At 44.9% G+C, this 16,774-nt stretch overlaps 1 protein-coding gene across 5 annotated transcripts in view; it reads left to right on the forward strand.

The window, feature by feature from the left end:
• The window catches only part of TP53INP1 (tumor protein p53 inducible nuclear protein 1), a 59,670-nt gene that overhangs the window by 135 nt on the left and 42,761 nt on the right, over positions 1-16,774 (forward strand). For 4 of the 5 annotated variants that reach the window (XM_075920358.2, XM_075920350.2, XM_075920352.2 and 1 more), the window contains exons 2-3: positions 947-1,137; positions 4,786-4,940. The gene's annotated coding sequence lies outside the window, so the exon portion shown is untranslated. Of the gene's footprint in view, positions 1-946; positions 1,138-2,695; positions 3,274-4,785; positions 4,941-16,774 lie in introns of those variants that run through there. The other variant, XM_075920355.2, reaches the window with a different exon arrangement.

Consider the following 16,774-nt stretch of genomic DNA (forward strand, 5'->3'; position numbering starts at 1 on the left):
AGGGGGTAACGATTACCCTCGTGGACTGAGGCCAGTGTTTGAAAAAAAAAAAAATAAAAGCAGCGGGAGGCTGCTGGTCAAAGGGATTTTTTATTTCCCATTCTACAGGACAGTACCTCTCAGCATGGCCTTCCCCAAGGGTGAGTTCTCAAAGCCACAGGCGTCCCAATAGTCACCGCAGCTACCATAACCTACTGAGGTGCGGCTGAAGGTGAAGTGCTAGGGGGAAGTGGAGGAGTTTGTTTGCCAGTGGGTGTCAAGCACCTATTAATTTTTCCGTTGGGTGTTGCATTCCCAGAGCACTCACGGAATCAGCACCTATGCTTCTCTCTTAGCAACAGATGTGTGCAAATACATCTGTATCAATCTAATAAGATTATAACACAATTTCTACAACATGAAATTTTCTATAGATGCTCCTCCATCTCGGAATAAGCGGAGAGAATAAACAATATGTGATAGATAATAGATTCAGGCGGCTTAATGCACTATTGGAAGGCGCTCAGATGCGACAGTGATGAGCATGGTCTTAAAACATACGTAGAATAGAAGAGTTTTCAGTTGCTCAGTTTGAGCCTACTATTTGAAGTGTGGTGTGTTACTAGACAGCTCTAGAAGTGTGTAAATTGTTAATAGTTAAATAAGGTTCCAGAAGATGGCACTCAAGAATAGCTCTTGTAAAACCAATGAAAACAGTTCTTGTAAACCAATGAAACTTGTGCACTTCTGCAAATGGTTTCCTTAATGCAGCTCTTTGTCAGCTCTTAACAGTGGCTCCTCACAGTTCTCAGTGCTGACAATTCTCACAATTTGATCGTCAGGCTTGCAATTTGGGGTATGTGTGTGTAGGGTTTTTTACCTGTTCAATGAAAACAAAATGAATGGCTGCCTATGCTCAAATTTTCCCTTATTCAAAATGGCTACCATTTCTTACTACTGTCAATAGGAGTGAAGCAAACAAGATGGCTGCCACTTCCTTACAGACTCTGTATTGGGAGGGAGACTGCCCTCAATAAAGTTGGCTGTCGCTCCCACTGTTTTTAGTGAGGTTGAAACCATGCTCGCAAGTACCATCGCTGCCACCCTGCTAAGGTCCAAGGGGGCCAGATGTGAGGAGCAACAGAGCCCCTGTGAAAGGTGGGTGAGGAGCAGGGGGATTGTGGAGGCAGGTGCGGGGAAAGGCTGCAGAGGATAGTGATAGAAGATGGTTAGGGTACAATGGCTGCTTCTCTAGCTTGGGGCTGTTGGTGGGAGAGGGAGGCAGTGTTGCCAGATCTCCCGAATTGATGGTGCATGATTTTGATGCCTGGAGGAGGAACTGTTGCAATGACACAAGAAGCAACTCTGGTCCCACAATTTGCAGGACTGGGGATAAGGACAGTACTTTGTACAAGAGCCTGGAGTCTAAGGACATGGATCAGCTTGGCCACTAAGCTCTCTTTTCAGGTGTGGCCCTACAGCACAAAGGGGGTCTTGGAGCAGAGGGAGGAAGGAGTTGGGGAGAAACTGTTGCTGTGTAAGCTGATCAGATATCCTGTTTAAACCCTCCTGTACCATATTTAAACCCTCCTGCAAGTGTCCCAACTTTTTCTTTAAAATGGGCAAATTGTCCTGTATTTTCTCATCACTCACCCACACATACACACACACACACTCCCTCCTACATTAGTACTAGCATGTCCTGCTTCTGGCTGTGTCCCTGCATGCCACCATCCCATGCAGCTAACAACAGTGGGGAAGGGGGGTTTCTAGTAGCCAATGATAGGGGTGTGTATGCAAGGCAAGTGGTGGGGTGAAGTTATAGTGTATGAAGCTGTTCATTACCTGTACTGGTCCATCAGAGAAGCCCCCACTGTGTGCCTGCTGTCAGCCTCTATCCTGTTTCCAGCTGACACTGGCTGTGAGCTGTGATGGTTGGAGAGTGGTCAGTTACATGTTGCCTCTTGTGCCTACTCATTTGCCCTTTATGTTTTTAACTTCTCACTGACATCTCCTTGCTTTGCCCCTTCACACATACACCAGCCCAGCTGCTTCTCCATATCCCTATCCCAGTGGGATGCATCTCACTCTCAGCTTTGTGCAGAGAACTAGTCCCTGATTGGAGTGCTCAACTCACTAACAACCTGGTTGGCAGACTCCTTCCTTCCCCCAATGCTGCTGGCTGAACAGGTGCTCTGGGAAAGACCAAGATCCTCCAGCCCCAGGAGTTGGACAGGAAGAACTAAGCCTCCATGTGCCAAAGCCCAACACAGTGCTGGCTTGGGAAACCTCTCAGCTAATCTCTGGAGTGATGTAATGAAGGGAGATGTGACTTCCAGCCTGTTCATACCTCAAACTTGAGGGCTCCATAGCAGCTCTCCTCCTACCAGCAGGAGCCCCAGGGAGCTTGCTACTCCATCCCCTACATTCCCTAGGCACCCTCCTCTGCTGAGCCACCTCTCCTCTCTGACTGGGTTCCCGGAAGCCTTGCAGTCAGCTTCCTTGGGCCCTGGTGCACAGTGCATCCTTATGGCTTAACCTCTTCCTGCCTATGCCATTGCCAGGGGAAAGGAGGTGGCTGGCTTATGTCCATAGCCAGCAGCAGCCTGGAGATGTTAGCTGCCTTGTGACACTCTGATGACAGGAAGGGATAAATGGCTTGCAATCACAGAGAAGTGAGGAGAGGGTTAGTGAAGTCCACTATATGATACAGCAACTATGCCTATCAATCCAAAATCAATCTTTGTATTCCAAATCAAATCTCTTTTTAGTTTTTGTAGCTCATAATCTCCAGTAAATCCCCTGAAATAACCCAACACTACTTTCAGTGGTGTTCTTTGTAACATGTTACACGATTGGGGCTTTGGATTATGAACTCTTGGGAGTAGGAACAGTTGTTGTAGGCCAATGAAACTCAGACTTCAGAGGTTCAGGAGCAAAATTAGTGATCAACATTACCTTAAAAAAGCCACAGTAGTATGAATTCGTTGTTTTATTTATTTATAGTACTATATATTCATATTTAAACAGTATGACAGGAAACATGTTCAGTGTGTGTACTTGTCTCACAGCAAAATGACCTACCAAGTATTATTATTTTATCAACTACAAGTGGTTAAAATGCAGTAAAAGCATCCTGGTTGGTTAGTAACTTAGACTGATTAATAATTAAACCACACAGTGTTTTAATATTATGTGTAGCAAAGAGCTGCAGGAGACATAATAAACAGCCATTTGCAGTTTGGGACCCTCAGTCTCAGTATCCCTCTTACAGGGTATGTTTTCACCGCACAGGTAAGTTAAACTGGAGTTACTTCTCTCTAGGTAGCCTAACTCAAGTTAGAGTAGCCACATTGTAGAATAACACTTCAGCCACTGTATTTATATTAGTGCTGCACTCACCCTGATAAATCTTAATGCCACACAGAATGTCCCATGGTTCTTGACATTAGAGTAAGATGAAACATTCTGTACTTTCCCAGTGAATTGTGGGACAAGTTATCTGCCCTTTTGGGAGTCACAGAGGCTGTCAGGGTAAGGAATTGTAGAACTAGCAGCATGCAAGTGTATTTACTCTGCACATTGCAGAGTGGTCATATTAGCTCCTGATGATTTATGAATACTCAACTTATCATCACTCAAGCTTTAGCCTCCCTGTGACAGGCCAGCCAACTTAATTGAAAAGCATCGTAACAGTACACTAAGGGTGTATTTGTGAATGGGATTCGAATTAGTTGACATTGCTAACTTGAGTTGTCTTTTCAGTTAAGACAAGCCCTTATTCTGTGATTTGAAAAGCATTGTTTATATTTGCAATGCTGTATAATTAAAAATAACATTTTCCTTCCTATTCTCAGATTAATCACAAAATAAGATAATGGTGGTATTTCTGTCCCTATCCCCATCTCAGTCACAAAATAAAGTAATGGTGATATTCCTGTTAGATTTCAAACCTCTTGTGACAGTCCTATTTGGAAGATCCTTACTAGCTGTTCTGTTGCATACAGGCCTAGGAAACAGTCACGAGAAGAAAAGGACAGCAAATATTTGACCTCCCAGTTTGCCTAGAACAGTAGCCATTTTGAAAACCAGTGAGATTTGGTTCTCCAGCAACTAGAAGGACTGGGAGCCAGCAACAACCAATCAAGATCTAGCAGGTGCTGCCTAGTATCAGCAAGTCAGTTTCTAGCTAGAGCCTTGGTGTCCAACATGCTAGCCACTAGCTACATGTGGCTATTTGGCCGGTTGAGTGTGGGTAGTTCACTATAGCAGTAGACACTATAGTGGCTACTGCTTCAGAACTGGTTGGACACCCCGAGGCTAGAGCCAGAGAAGTAGAATAGGGTCATAATTCAAAATGATCTGGATAAACTGGAGAAATGGTCTGAGGTAAACAGCATGAATGAAGTTTAATAAGGACGAATGCAAATTATTCCACTTAGGAAGGAACAATCCGTTTCATACATACAGATTGGTTAAACACTGGAATAAATTGCCTAGGGAGGTTGTGGACTCTCCACCACTGGAAATATTTAAGAGTAGGTTAGACAGATGTCTATCAGGGATGATCTAGATAGTGTTTGGTACTGCTGTCAGGGCAGGGGATTGGACTTGATGATCTCTTGAGTTCCCTTCCAATTCTAGGATTCTATAAGCAAGGAAGGATGTTTCCTGGACTATTGCTAAATGGCCCCAGTTTAGCCTCTAGCTATAAGGAATTCAGGAGGAATCCTGCTGACCCAATTCAAGAGAGGAAATTTATTCTCAAAAGGCAAGAGACTGTTTTGTTTATAATTGGACCAACAGGGCAAGGAACTATATCCTGGAAAGATTTTGGATCCTGTGATCTAGCCAGTGGGCTGAGCTACAGAAGACTTACGAAAGTTGGCTGACAGCCTGTTCGGAGCATTTGGAACCAAGAGTTGCAGTATCATGTCTGGGTCACGGGGATATTCAAAGAGGTAAATCCAACACACCATGCCACAGTTGTAAATATTATGGAATATATGGACTATGTAATGTACTTCCTTCTTGGCTAACTGCCTGAAAATTTCCACAAACATATTCTTTGGTTTTATTTTCCTGTAGTAAATTAGTTAAAATAAATGGACAATTCTGTGTTTCAATGAGCAAATCAGCAGAAACACTGTACAAAATCATCTTTCATCTTCTTAAAATCATTATAATTAGCAATGAAACCTTGTAAAAGATATTAAAATGACTTTTGTTAATATCAAAATGGCAATAACCTGTTAAAATTGTTAGTTATTAGCAAGAGAAGACTAAACTGTGTGCCTTATTAAATAGTGTTTCTGCCCTTATTTTCAGGGCATTGAATTTTGCTATTGTTCTAATTAAAGGTATAACAGTTTCCTTTAAATAGACATATCATGTATCACTATTGGAAAAGCTATTTCAAGTCTGTACTGATACTAGCAAGTTAGACTTTATTAGGATTGTGAATATGTACCTATTTACATGATTAACTGATCAGCCTGGGCTCATCGGTTAATCCTAACAGTTCCATGCAGCAGCAAGAGGGGGGGGGGAGGGAGAGGAGCCAGTGTTCATGGGGAACTGATATGCTCTGATACAGAGGAAGTGGGAGGAGGGGTAGGCACAGGGAGCTGGCTTAAAAGCCAACTTCCTGCTCATGCCAGCTCCTGCAGAGCTGCTTCCCATAGAGGCATCAGTGTGGGGAAAGAGGGGGGCAGGTGAGCACTGGCTCCTGAGGAGCCGCCTGCCCCTCCACGCTGCTGCTTTTGTATCAGAGGTGGCAGTGCAGGGAGGAGTGCAGCCAGGAGCTGATGCTTGCAGGGAGCTGGCTCCCCACAAGCACTGGCTCTCACCTGGCTCCACTGTGTGTAAACGTGTAACTGCTGTAAATTTCAGCAATTACACATTTACAAAAATAATCACATTTCAACATCCCTACCTTTTGTTTTGTCAAATAGTGATTCGAGTTAATCTTTCAGAGAGCTGGATTTACTTAAAACACAATAAAAGCATAATTCAGTGAGAAGGGACTTCTACAAAAAACAGAATGGTTTTCAGTGATGTCATAATGTAAAAGACCTGCAGATTTTTTCCTCCTCGGTGATCATGCTTCATCACCTTGTTTTCAATATCTCTCCAAAATATAGCTGTATCTGATGCATTTTTTCTTTAAAAAAAAAAAAGAGAGAGAGAGTCTCGTGAAACTCTGCACCCTTTAATGCTCTCAGATCCTTCGTTGCATTCACTTGGCCAATATGCTGGTGAAAAGAATGGCTAGTAAATCTGTTCTAAAATGGATAGCTGTGCTGTCATAGACCCGATACTTTTACATGTAACACTAAAATTATTCAACCAAAGCCTTAAGTGATGCTTTAATTTACAGGAGTGCCCTGCTAAAACATGACCAGCAGCAATAATTTCACTTGCTTAATCCAGTAACAAACTAATACATGTAATAACAAAGACATTTTTTAAGCCCAGTATCTATTTCATGTAATGGAACCTCTAAGACTTTAATTACATAGCAGAAATCTCAGACTTTCAAATCTATTGCTATTGTTTCAAAGGTTAGAAAAGTGATCATCTTCGTCACCGCATTATCTTGTTAGTTTTATGATTTTGCCAAAATAGATATGATGTGCTCCAGAGGCAACACAGATTGTGAGGCTCCTCACAACTCCTTGGACTTAACATCAAAGAATCTTGTCTGTTCTTGTTGTGGATTAGGTCCCTAAAACCAACAATCACTGGCACATTCTTCTGCAAACCTTGCTTATTCTTTACAGGCAGCAACAGGCACACATCAACTCCTTATCCCAATACTCAGAGCATTCCTTGTGGTGTCCAGCCCCTTATCCACTGAATGCTCATAGAATTACCAGAATTACTGTTATTCCCAAAGGAACAGTAGACACCAATTTTTAATATTCAACTCAGGACCTGTTTTTTGCTTACCACCATAGCACTCAGAAATATTTATAGTGAAAACAAAAATAAGTTTACTATCAAAGATTAGAGATTCAAGTGGCAGAGAGTAATAATATTCTAAGCAAATGGTTACGTATAAAACAAAACAAACCCATAACATGAGACCAACCGTAACAAGAGATGAAGCTTAAGTAACAGGTTAATGTCCTATCTAAAGAAAAGTTTGTCTCGCCCAAAATTGTCTCTTAACACTTTAACCAAGAGTGATTTCTATTTCAGTAATACAGATTGGACCTCTCTGGTCCGGCAACCCTGGGGACCTGACTGGTCCTGAATGAGGGAATTTGCTGGACCAGGGGAGGTCTCTTGCTACCAGCCTCCCAGCCCACCTTCCCTCCCCGTTGCCAGCCCTAGTCACCCCGCTGCCAGGCTGCCATGCTCCTGTGGCCACAGCAGTCGGGCTGCCACGTACCCAGCGCTGGCCCCTCTACTGGGGCTGCCACATCCCCAGCTAGGTTACTGGGGCTGTCACAGCTGCCATGTTCCCAGCCCCACTACTGGGGCTTCCACAGCCCCAGCTATGCTACTGGGGCTTCCACAGCCCCAGCCCCAGGACCTCTGAGCCACCTCTTTCCAATGGGGTTCCCAGCCAGGAGTCCCTCGTCCAGGAACATCCGTGGTCCAACTGGTCCTACTGGACCACAGATGTTGCCAAGACAATTGAGTCCCAGTTTTTGGAGGTCCAACCTGAACTCCCAAAATGCATTGCCTTTATTCCTAGACAAAATTCCCCTGCACATGCCTGTTTTTATCCTGTGTACTCCTTTCCTGTTGATTTCACATCCTTGTTTACATTTGACTTTGTATGCAAAAAGGCATCCATTGTTTTGTCTCTCAGTGCAGAGAGAAACATTTCATACATCGTGCAGAGAGAAACATTTCTTTATTTGAAAGACCTGTTTTTCACCTTTGCTGGTGAATAATATCTGGATGCAGAGTCTAAGAATATATTTGCAGTATACATGCATACATTATGTCTGTGTGTCCACAGCTTTCATTTGAGACCTCAAATGTTGGACCAGGATCAGGATATTCTTGTAACCCATTTGCCAAATTAAAATGTTCTTGGATCACAATCTACTCACATTCTTTCATGAATTTCTTCTTGTTAATATCACAACTTTAAGCATATTTAAATACTTGCAAAAGGTGCTGGAAAACAAAGTTTGCTCTTTATCCACAGATCAAGAGTATAGTCCTAGCTTACTACTCTGCCAATGTGTCTCAGCACCCTAACTAAATTTAGGGCCTGATTTAAAGCTCATTGAAGTCAGTGGAACCATTCCCATTTACTTCAGTCAGCTTTTGATCAGGCTCCTATTCCCCAGCTGGTGTAAACTGAAAGGTACTCGATAGTGGGAACTTTTACAAAGATTACCTGGGAACTAAGATGGAGTAGGTTCCTTTCTGGAATGGCTCACCAGTCTGTCAACTTTTTCTGAAGCATTTCAGTGAAGCAAAGGATGTCATACCATGAAATAAATTGCTGTAGTGGGGCTTTTCAATCTTTCTAGCTTCAAATGATGGATGGCTAGATGGTTGTTGAAAAGGATATTCATAAAACAGGATTTTGTTGCTGTCATCTCTAGTACAAAATCTGACTACACATAGTGAGGCAGTTAGGACAAAAATTGTAAAAAGTGCTCAGCAATTGCAGTTGGGTCAGGTTTTCAAAATAGTCCTTCTCCGACTTAGTCATCTAAATAAGGGCCAGGCTTTCAGAAGCACTCCGCACCCAACATACTGAGTTCTTTTGAAAAATGTGGCCATTAATTTTGATGTCTAAATGGGAGCTGAGATCACTTTAACATTTGGTTTCAAAGTGGATGCTGTGCTCTTTAAATTTTGACCTCTCTGAAGAGTTATCCTCATAGTTCACTGGAGCCTTAAAAAACTGTCACCTGTCTGGCTGTCACTACATAAAAGTGCGGATGAAGCAAGCACTGTGTTTTGTTCCATTTTGTTGCCTGTGGTGACATGCTGCAAATGGCACATGTAAATAAGGAGTATTTGAATTGAATTGACCGTGTATAGGCTTCTTAGATAAATAAGATTAGAATCTTTCTGCCTCTATGTTGTATGCAAATGTATTAATTATTAACTCTATCGTATGCATCCCTTCTTGCACCTATCATCTACTATATATATTTAGAGAGTTTGTATGTCTATCTGGCTGTCTGAGAGTCCATTTGTTCAAGAACTCCTTCTAAACGGTAAGAGCTACGACCACCAAATTTGGTATGCAGCTTCCTCTTATCATAACTTAAAGCAAGGTCAGCGTTTGGTTGTGCCAGGACAATGGGATGTGTATGGAATGAGATTCCATTTGTTGCAAAACAAGGAAATGGGTGTGATAGCAGGAACAATTACACTCATGAGTGACCTCAGGGGAGGGAGGGGGGCAGCAAACATGGGCAACAATTATATTCGCAAATGACCACAGGGGCAGCAAGCTCTCCAGCCCCCAGGGAACAGCTGCTGACTGGCAGCACAGCCCCGACCACTGTAGCCTGCCCCAGGGAGTGGCTGTTGCATGGTCCCCGCCACCGCAGGGCTCCTGTTGACTGGGCTTCATGGTCCCCACGCACACCCCCAAGGAGAAGTCAATAGACAGCCTGTGTGGCTGAAACTGGTGGGCAGCCTGCATGGCCCCATCCTGCCCCCCACTCTCAGGCTAGCCCCAGGGAGAAGCTGACTGTTGGACCCAAGGCCAGCCCCATGGAAAAGCCTGTGCAGCCCCTGCCCTGGCCTCAGGCTGGTTCCGGGGAGAACTGACAGGCGGCAAGGCAGCATGTGTTGCCCCTCCCACCCCCATACTCTTCCGCCTCTGCAGAGAAGCCAGCAGGTGTCTTGCACTGCCCTCGCCCACCCCCTTCCTTCCACCCCCAGGCTGGTCTCAGGGAGAAGCTGGTGGGCAGGCCACGCAGCCCCTGCCACTCTGGGCCGGCCCTGGGCAATGCCAGGTAAGTCGTCTTACATAAAGTCTAGATATGATCTTGCCAAATGACATGCTGTGGCTAGATAAAAAGTGTTCACACTTCCTAGCATGGAGCTTGCACACTAGAAAGCACAATTCTTGGTGTACTAGTCCATACTCATATTCCACAATTGGTTAATGCAAGTCTAGTGTGCATGCACTGGAGAATTTTCTAGTCAGCAGTATCTAATTGGATGGCATGTGTACCATCCCTTTCTTCTAATGCTTTGTTAGGCTATTGAGGGGAGAGCTGTGCCAACCCACCCATTTCCTTCTCACTGCCTGTGGTATATGTTGGAGCAACTCCTTCAGGATTTACCTCCATGAGTGTTACTTTCTTAGGTCTATAGGTTGCAGGGGTGGTGGCATCATCACTTCCTGCAGTTCTTAGCAGCACCAGTCTGTATGGGTGACCTTGGCAAGTCCCTGGACTTTACGAACTGTCCATCCAGTGAGGCAGTCATAGCTCTCAATGATAGACGAAAGATATGTTCTCCCTCAGTGTGCGGCGTGTCCTGGAAAATTATGATATCTGCAGGTCCTTCTCAAAATGGAGCAAGCACTCAAAGTGGAGGCACCTGGATCAGGCAGTAAAGTTGATCTCTGACCCTGGTCTCTAGGCACCTGGATCCTTGGGAGCCCAGATGCTGTTAGTCTGCACCAACTTCAATATCAAGCTACTGAAGAGTCACTCAGGCCTGCAGCGTCCTCATCTGGGAAGCTGAGACAAATTGGACTTAAAGCATAAGTCCTCAAAGGAAAAGATTAAAAAAAGCATAAGAGAACCAAAAACTGCTGCCATGCCTAAACTCATAGACTCATAGACTTTAAGGTCAGAAGGGACCATTTTAATCATCTAGTCTGACCCCCTGCACAATGCAAGCCACAGAATCTCACCCACCCACAGCTAGAATAATCCTCTCACCTATATCTCAGATATTGAAGTCCTTGAAACGATGATTCAAAGACCGCAAGATGCAGAGAATCCTCCCGCTAGTGACCTGTGCCCCATGCTACAGAGGAAGGCGAAAAACCTCCAGGGCCTCTGCCAATCTACCCTGGAGGAAAATTCCTTCCCGACCCCAAATATGGCGATCTGCTGAACCCTGAGCATGTGGGCAAGACTCACGAGCCAGACACCCAGAAAAAAGTTAGGTCTCTATAGCAACTCCGATCTTCCCACCATTGGCCTATTTACCACTGATAGTGAAAGGTCAATTAATTGCCAAGATCATGTTAACTCATCAAACCATCCCCTTCATAAACCCATCTAGCTTTATCTTGAAGCCAGATAGGTCTTTTGCCCCCACTACTTACCTTGAAAGGCTGTTCCAGAACCTCACTCCTCTGATGGTTAGAAACCTTTGCCTAATTTCGAGTCTAAACTTCCTAATAGCCAGCTAATATCCATTTGTTCTTGTGTCCACATTGGTATTGAGCTTAAATAATTCCTCTCCCTCCCTGGCATTTATCCCTCTATTATATTTAAAGAGAGCAATCATATCTCCCCTCAGCCTTCTTTTGGTTAAGGTAAACAAGCCAAGTTCCTTGAGTCTCCTTTCATAAGACAGGTTTTCCATTCCTCGGATCATCCTAGTGGCCCTTCTTTGTACCTGTTCCAGTTTGAATTCATCCTTCTTAAATATGGGAGACCAAAACTGCACACAGTATTCCAAATGAGGTCTCACCAATGCCTTGTATAACGGCGCTAACGCCTCCTTATCCCTACTGGAAATACCTCGCCTAATGCATCCCAAGACCGTATTAGCCTTTTTCACAGACATGTCACAATGGTGGCTCATAGTCATCCTGTGATCTACCAGGACTCCGAGGTCCTTCTCCTCTCCCATTACTTCCAACTTATGTGTTCCCAGCTTACAACTAAAATTCTTGTTATTAATTCCTAAATGCATAACCGTACACTTCTTACTATTAAATTTCATCCTATTGCTATCACTCCAATTTACAAGATCATCCAGATCTTCCTGTATGATTTCCCGATCTTTTTCTGAATTGGCAATACTTCCCAACTTTGTGTCATCTGCAGACTTTATTAGCACACTCCCATTTTTAGTGCCAAGGTCAGTAATAAAAAGATTAAATAATAATGGTCCCAGAACTGATCCCTGAGGAACTCCGCTAGTAACCTCTCTCCAACCTGACAGTTCACCTTTCAGTATGACTTGCTGTAGTCTCCCCTTTAACCAGTTCCTTATCCACCTCTCAATTTTCATATTGATCCCCATCTTTTCCAATTTTACCAATAATTCTCCATGTGGTAGTGTATCAAATGCCTTACTGAAATCGAGGTAGATTAGATCCACTGCATTTCCTTTATCTAAAAATCTGTTACTTTCTCAAAGAAAGAGATCAGGTTGGTTTGGCAAGATCTACCTTTTGTAAAACCATGTTGTAATTTGTCCCAATTGCCATTAACCTCAATGTCCCTAACTACTTTCTCCTGCAAAATTTTTTCCAAGACCTTGCATACTACAGGGCTACGTCTAGATTGCATCCCTTTTTCGTAAAAGGCATGCAAATTAGACGTATCGCAATTGCTAATGAAGCAGGGATTTAAATCTCCCCCGTTTCATTAGCATAAAAATGGCTGCCGCTTTTTTTCGGCTCGGAGCTTTGCCGGAAAAAAGCGCCAGTCTAGACGTGGATCTTTCGGAAAATAAAGCCTTTTCCGAAAGATCCCTTATCCCTTATTTTAGACCTTCCTTTTTCCTGGTGACAGTGCAGTTCTCTGGTCTATCCCTTGTTTCCTCTGGCTGCAAGTCCTTTCCATTCCTATCTTCCCTTGTAATCTTCTTCAACCCATCCTGTATCCTCCTGGTGCTCATTAGGTGTTATCTCCATCGACTCTTCCCCTTTATGTATGGGACTAGCCAGTCTTCTCTTCTTCCTTGCCTTTCCACCTTCAGTGGCCACCTGCTGTATCCCTTCTCCATTCTCCAACTCCGCATACCTGTTCTTGAGCTCTATTTCTCCTTCACTGGCCCATCTTTTCCTCTGCCTGGTTCTCATAGTCACATGCTTCCACTGTCCATTTTCTTCGCCCAGCAGTCCCCCCTCAGAGGCCTTTGATCCTGCTTCAGTCTGCATGTCTAAGCTTTCCGCTTCAGCCACCTCATGCCTTTGCTCCATCATCTGCTCAAACCCCCTTCTAAACTCGACCAGAGTTTCCACCTGCATCTTCAATCCTCGGATCTTTTCTTCCATCAGTTCTATTAGGCGGCATTTCATACAAACAAAACTCCTTTCAGGTACCCCCTCCAAAATCATATACATACCACAGCTGCCACATCCACTCAGTCTCATTGTGTCCTCCACTGCTTGGGTTATGGCCACTGCTATCTCTATGTTAATCAGCCTTCTCACCTAAATCCTGTTAGTCCGGCAAACACAAAAATAAAAACAAACCAAAACACCACCCTACGGCAAAAACAAATCCTAAATGAGTCCCACAATCCAAACTCCTCCAACAGAACTCCCACTCAAACTCCCCTGTTTACAGCCCTGTTTACAGCTCTGTTTGCTGGCTCCTGCGCCGCTGCTGTCTGCAAAAGAGGCAGTTAGAGCGGGGAGGAGGGAGTGGGGCGGGAATCCAAGACATTATTATTGTTTGGTACCAGGAATAGCTGTATCAAAAACTGAGGTGGAATTTTTATTCAGACTTTCCTGTATCTCTGAAAAAATATATTTTTGGCTCAAATTGCTTATGCTTTTCAGATCGTTGATTTTATGTGTGCGCATAAAGTTTAGATACAATTTCAGTTGTTTTGAAAATCTGGTGTTTTCATCAAGGAACTTTTTTCAGATGCTATTTTTGCATACTAACTCAAACCAGGCTTGCCAGGTGTCTGGTTCTCAAATGGAACACTTGGTCAAAGAAGGACCCTGCCAGCTTCAGTCAGCAAAATATCCAGTTAACACAGGGCTGTCAGGCCCTCTAACTGGCTCCAAGCAACTCCCAGAAGCAGTAACATGTCCCTTAGCTCCTAGGCAGGGGCACGGCAGGCCAAGAGGGTTCTGCGTATTGCCCCCACTCCAAGCACTAGCTCTGCAGCTCCCGTTGGTCAGGAACCATGGGAGCTGCATGGATAGTGCTTGTGGGTGGATGGATGAGAGACATGTCGCTGTATCAGGGAGGACGCCTGAGCTAAGCACTGCCTGGAGCCTGTACCCCTACCCCTGGCTCAGCCTGGAGCCTGCTCCTGAACTCCTCATTTCTATCCCTTCCCTTACCTCAACCCCCTGCCTCAGCCCAGAACCCCCTCCCACAATCTGAACCCCTTGACCCTCCAACCTGCACCCCCCAACTGGAACCTTCACCCTAGTCTGAAGTAAGGATGTGTCTCAGAAGCAGAAGGGGGGAGACAGAAGCCAGTGTGCTTAGGGAGCTGCCTTTTAAGATGGCTCCCCACTTGTACCAGCTTCCACACAGTCACCTGCTCCCTCCCCCCATATCCCCACTGCCTCTGATACAGCGGTACTATTTGAGTTCCTGGGAGGTGGGAGGGACCACTGTACCTGGGACTCAACTGATTACTTGGGACAGAGTGGGAACTCCAGATTGCTGGCTACTCTCTCCATACAATGGCCAACTTCTTTTCCCATTGAATCCTCCCCACCAGGGAATTTTCTTACATTAGAAAGCATTTCTGTCTGGAAATCTTGTGAGTTTGCCTGCAGCTTTCAAACTACTCCAATCAAAGGTGTCAATCAGTTTGTTATACTTGGACTTTGTTAACATCTAAACACATTTTATAGATTAACTCAACTTGAAATATTAGTTATTAGACTGGCACAAGATTTAATGTAATAGTGTAGCTAGTTAAACAATTAACCGATAAGTGGATGCTTATTGGTTAACGCTATCAGCTACACGCAGTCCCCCGCAGCTCTGCATTTAAAGTATTTTGGGAGCTGGCGTGCAAGCACGCTGGCTCAGTCCCAACTCATACCGAATCCAACAGTACCCCCACTCAAGCACTTTAAATGCAGAGCCGCAGTCGGGGTAGCTGTCAAACCCGGCACGAGCAGGGACTGAGCTGACATGCTTGTGCACCGGCTCTTAAATTCTTTTCAATGCAGAGCCACTTATCTGTTAATCCTGTATCTGTCAAAAATTTTGTCAGCTACACGATTACTGAATTACATGCTTCCTAATATCTCTATACAAGATTTGTAGAGCCCTGCACGGATATAAAATTTTGTATCTGCATCTGTATCCACAAAAGTGAGTCACAGATATCCACACTGACATCCATGAATGCAAATACCCAAAGATACAAAACGGATATATGCAAATTTGCCAGGTACTAGATACACAATCTGTATCCTTATCTGCACAAATGAGCTGTGGGTATCTGCAGATGCAGATACTAGGGATGTTAAGAAGTGGGAATCCCATTAATCATGTAGTCGACATTTTTTTTACCAACTACACGATTAGTTGATAAGGGAAGGTGTTCAGTCTCAGCTCGTACTGGGTCTGCGAGCTACCCTCCCTGCAGCTCTGCAGTTAAAACATAGTAAGAGCCGGGCTGCCTGCTCACCTGGCTCTTACAACATTTAAAATGCAGAGCTGCAGCAGGGGTAGGTGCCAAATAGCCAGGCTTGCTCAGTCCCATTTAATGCTGGGTCCAGCAACCTGTGTCCATGAGGGGTTTCAGTGGGGAATTAGAACCCTTCGTGGACAGAGGTTGCTGCTGGAGCAGCCTCTGTTTGTGGTCAGCCAAGGCCACCACGGACAGGAGCTGCTCCGTGGGATGCGACATAGCCTCTGCCCACAGCAAGCCTGGGCCCGCCGTGTGCAGAGTCTGCTTTGCAAACACACCCTGCACTGCTGCCTCTGATAGAGGCAGTAGTGTGGGGAGAGGGGCAGGCGGTACTGTGGAGTTGGTGCTAAGGGAACCAGCTTTTAAGCCGGCTCCTCCTACCACTGGATCCTGCTTCCACCCACCTTTGCTGCCTCTGATTCAGAGTAGTAAGCAAGTAGTCGAATTGACTACTCTATTATTTGCATCCCCCCCCAACACCCTTGCTACCTCTGTATCAGAAGCAGCGGGGGAGGGGGAAAAAAGAGATGGTGTTGGGGGGAGCCGGCTTAAAAGCTGCCCCCTCCCCTGCACTGTTGCCTCTATTGGGCCCAGACTCGCCACGGGCAGAGGCTGCTGTCCATGGCAACCCAGGCTGGCTGTGATCAGAGGCTGCTCTGGCAGCACCTTCTGTTTGCGAGGGGTCACAGGTCCCCACTGGGACCCGCCATAGACAGGGGCTGCTGGACCTGGCACAAGCTGGGACTGAGCAAGTCCAGCTCAGTCCTGGCTCATGCCGGTTCCTGGAGCTACCCCCGCTGCGGCTCTTCAGTTTAAATGTAGTAAGAGCCAGGCAGGCAGGCAGCCTGGGTCTTACTACGTTTAAACTGCAGAACTGCAGCAGGGGTAGCTCCCAGGACTGAGCACCTTTCCTTATCAACTAATCGTGCAGTTGATAAAAATGTTATCGAACACACAATTAGTCAAATACTTGTTTCTTAACATCCCATATACAAAGGCAGCAAGGAGTGGGGGGAGGACGGAGGACATGTAAGTAGTTGACTCGACTACCCAATAAGCCTAGGCTACTCTACTCGCTTACATCCCTAGCGGAGACCCACAAATATTAAGTGTTTATTTGCAGATTTGCAGGACTCTAAAGATTTGGACTTGCCACCTTAATATAGTTTGCACTGATTTTAATGTACCATAGAACAAATGTATTATGTGATAACTTTTTTTATTCTGTTCCATACATAAGTATCAAAAAGGCTTTAGGAATTTAATG

Source organism: Pelodiscus sinensis, chromosome 2 (assembly GCF_052426305.1).
Source record: "Pelodiscus sinensis isolate ZL-2025 chromosome 2, ASM5242630v1, whole genome shotgun sequence".
Taxonomy (NCBI): Eukaryota; Metazoa; Chordata; order Testudines; family Trionychidae; genus Pelodiscus; species Pelodiscus sinensis.